This window comes from Octodon degus, unplaced genomic scaffold (genome assembly GCF_000260255.1).
Source record: "Octodon degus isolate 3935 unplaced genomic scaffold, OctDeg1.0 scaffold00337, whole genome shotgun sequence".
NCBI lineage: Eukaryota > Metazoa > Chordata > Mammalia > Rodentia > Octodontidae > Octodon > Octodon degus.
The window spans coordinates 525,094-529,407 of NW_004524913.1; positions in this window are offsets into that span (position 1 = coordinate 525,094).

The window sequence follows — 4,314 nt, forward strand, 5'->3', positions numbered from 1 at the left end:
TAGAATATACATAGAGGCCAGGGAGATGGCTCAGAGGAATAAGCACTTCCCTGGCAAGCACAAGGGCCTGAGTTCAATCCCCGGTTCCGCCAAAAAAAAAAAAAAAAAAAGAAAGAAAGAAAACATAGTAAAGTTAATATTTATTAAATACATTAAGACTGCAATTGTTAGACACTGAGATTTAAAGTGTTTCATTTCTTTGCAAATTTATCAAAATCAGTTTAAGCAGAGCTTGCTTCTTCCTACTCATTGTATACCTTACCATATATTACAAGAATCTTTTCTGTCCCGTGGTAAGTTGTCATGCTCCTTTCTAAGTTGGAATATGCATCCACTGTTTTGTGCTTTGCACTTGCACTGTTGTAAAATATCTTGGGTAGATACCTTAATGCATTTTGCCGGCATCATTTCCTTGGGGGCCATACGCATTCTCTCTCTCTTATTATTATTATTTTTTTTTTTGGTGGAACTGAGGATTGAACTCAGGCCCTTGCTCTTGCCAGGGAAGTGCTTATTCTACTGAGCCATCTCTCCCTGGCCCCTGCATTCTCTTCATCACATCCATTGTCCTCATTTGTAAGTTTGGTACAGTTACCTTCACTAACTCTCTTGAGAATGCAGGCAGCCTCAACATACCCTCAACATCCCCTAGTCAGCTTTTCTACTGTAACATTCTATGGACAATTGTTCCATTTTTGTTTGATGTCAACAATAACTGCTAGGTTTACTACTTTCTGTTTCTTTGCTGCACTTTCATCTTTCTTGCCAAATTCCCTTTTTAGTGCATGCATGTTTGTGTTCCCTATGGTTTTGTTATTGGGAAAAGAGTAGGCAATGTAAAGAACAGCTTTGTTGTCCTTGCATGAAATGTATAACAGATGCACAGTGACTAGTTACCAACAGGCTTTGAAATAAGTGATATGATTGGTCACTGCTTCTGTTGTGCATCTTTTCTGATTTGTAGATCAAAGAGCTACAGCCAAGTTTTCACTTTATGTGATTACTGAGTTAATATATCATGGGGGCTTAAATTTGAAATATGCCATTAAGTTATTTATATTATTTAACTAAACTGTGGTATCCAAAATTTTTGAATATCAGAATTGTGCAAACTAAGGACTCCCTAAGTACTTAGTGAAACTAAGTGAAACAATGAGAGTCTGTAGCTTTTCTTATACAACTGAATAAGGTAGTATTTCCCCAGAGTTAATGTCAGAATTCAATTTGCACAAATAACTTAGCAATCATGAGATGCCACTAAAACACATATACAAGTGCTGCTCATTAAAAGAAAGATGGCTTAAGTTTATGATTAGAGTTCTTACCTGCAAATGAGCACTCCTAAGGGGGAAGAAAGTGCTAGGCTCAAGGCCTGCTCCTGGAAAGATTGTGGTGGACCTATAAGGACTCTTTTGAGAAAAGTGGCTGGTGGTAATTGTGACCTGCAGAAGAAAGACCCCTGAGAAGACAGCAAGGTTTTAGTAGGAACTGTATTGATTTTGAATATTTTAGCATCACATTCTCAACTAAGATTTCTTGAGCAGCTGCCCACTAAAGATGTTGCTAACAAAGGCATTTTGCACTGCTCAGCAACAGAAGGGGCTCAAATTTATTACCTTTCTGCCTCAATCATGCTTCAGTCTTTCAGATGCCCAGGGATTGTGGGTGCATGTACCCATAGCCAGCTTTGAGCTGAATTTTGACTTAAAGGTACATTGGGTTTTCTAATGCCTGGCATATCTCCAGAAGTTTTGAACAATTTTAACAGAATATGGGTTTATATAAGTGTTCCAAAGCACAGGTTTTTAAGCCAGCATGGCATGCTCTGAACAACATTAAGTAGATTACCTAGTACTTCTCCCCTCTTTAGGTACTTGCCCTGACCTAACTGCCTTGGCGCACTCTCTTGCTTTCATCCTGCTTTCCCCATTTTCCCTACTCTGGCTTTGCCTTGCCACACAGATTTGACATATACTGTTGACACACTGGCAACAAACTTAGTTCTGAACAGCTCTGATTCTCGGCTCCCTCATCTAGCCCTACTACCCTGATACTGAACTCATAGGCATAATGGTCCCCTAGCTGGCCACAGCCTCACTGGCGGGACCTAGGCAATTTTATTAAACATATACAGTTGGAGGACCTCATAGCTCTGATTCAGTTACAATGTGAGATATACAAAGACAAAGTCAAGGTGTCTCCTATCCTACCCAGTATCCTGCTATAGTCATTAGGAATTGATCAATAAACACTTTAGCTCTTTTACTACTTGGCAACAGGTATGGGCATAATTCTGAGGTGCTGCTCTACAGTTTCTCCTGGATTCCTAGAGGGTCTGAGTCCCAGCGTTCCACAGGAATAACCTACTTGACCACACATTGTTTGTTTACTGACTTCACTTCCCTGTCTCACCTTCACACTTCTTTACTAATGTGTCCCGGGATTATATACCAGATTAATGATATATGTCCAATCCCTGTCCTAGGATTGGCTTCTGGGAAAAGACAAAGATGGTCAGCTGCTTATGATAAAGTGCCATCTTCCTCACAATGTGTCAAGTATTTGACATGCTTTATCTCTATAATGTTCAAGATAACTTTGGAAGGTGTGTATTGTATTTTCTCATGTCTTACAGGTAAGAAATTGAGGCTTTGAGAAGTAACTGGCCCCAGATCACAAAGTTTATGATGGACCCAGCATTCCAAACAGGACATTCCATCTCTGAAACTTAACTACATCCTTAGCCACAACCTGAAGTTCTAGGTTTTAGAAGCAGTTTTTTCAGCAACCAGGAACCTGCAATAATTTAAACTTATTTCCAGCCATGGTCACCTGCATTCAGGAATGCTCTCAGATGGATTTGTAGCCAACATACATACTTTTAGGACAATTCTACTGTAAGACTACTAGTACCAATAATATTTGAAGATAAGGATCTAATCATCAGTTGTTTGTCCATGAAATGTTCAAGGAGTGTTATTGCCCAAATGAGAAGGAGTATACCAAAGAGAACTGTAGCCAAGATTTTATCCCAATTTTCACAAAATCAGAAGAGTCCAAATGATTCATGCTTGACTCTATTTTGTAATTCATGAAAGTAATCACATAGGAAGCTATAATAACAGTGTAAATTTTGCTACACTTTTTCAGATGGGGGTCAACAAAAGGTGGTTGAAAGAAAAATGATTTTTTTTTCTTTGCAAAGGCAGAAAATAAAGAACAAGCAGTGGGAGCTAAAAATCCAAAAGACAGCTGAAGAAGTTCTAAATTGTAACTCCCAGGGTTTTAAATGTTGAGATGAGTTTTCTTCATGTGAAACAAAAGAAAAATCAGTTAATGAGACTGAAGGCGAAGTGTTATGAATCTGCAGAGAAAGCTAGCTAACCTCTTGATTGGCATATTGAAGGAGAGGAGGAGAATGAATGGAAAATCTAAAGACAAAGTTTACAGTTGCCTTTTTAACCTCAAAAGTGAACAGGAATGAGGACAAAAAATAAATGCTTTCAGTCTTATGTTAAATGGTTGAAAATTACTAACCCTGATTGGACATAAGTGCAGTTTGTTCAAGTGATATACAGTTTCACTGATGCATCTAAAAGCAAGAATGAGACAAAGTCATGGGGCTAGAATAGCTATCAAGTAGAATTGAAGATTAATGTCTAATGCTCATGTGGTGTCCAGCAAGCTCAGGTACTTCAAGGACCTATCTGATACTAACAGAAATAAGAAAACAAAATGAGTCCAAAGCACCATAGAAGCAAGAGCACAGGAATGGAGGCTGGTGTCTTCTGTCCTATCTCACTTATCATTTAAAGCACTGACCCAATCACTAGCTTAGCTTTCAACCACATTCTTTCTTCATTTCATGGCATGTAATTTTTTCTCTGAAGTGTTTATCTGAATTCTTGACCCCTTGATAATTTCTTTGTCCTCCAAGTATACAGCCTCAGAGCTCAGAATCCATCTTTGTTATTGAATTTGTTCCTGAGGGCTGTGCTTTCCAACATAAAAAGAGCCATATAGGTGGGGAGACTTTTGAGGATACACTAATACCAAAAACTAATACCCAAGACAGAGCAGTGACTTGAAAAGTCAGGAAACTGAGTTTTTGATGCAGCCTGCTTTATACATACAATTGTGATGGGAGACAATCCAGGCCAACATCTCTCATGATCAACTTCCATCAGGATACACTGAGGCATTTTCTTAGCAGTCCTATTCTTGCCTATGTCTTTTTTTCCCATAATTTTATTGAGAGACAAATAGCAATGAGAAAGTTTCAAACCAAATTGTTAGGACAGTTTCGATAATTAT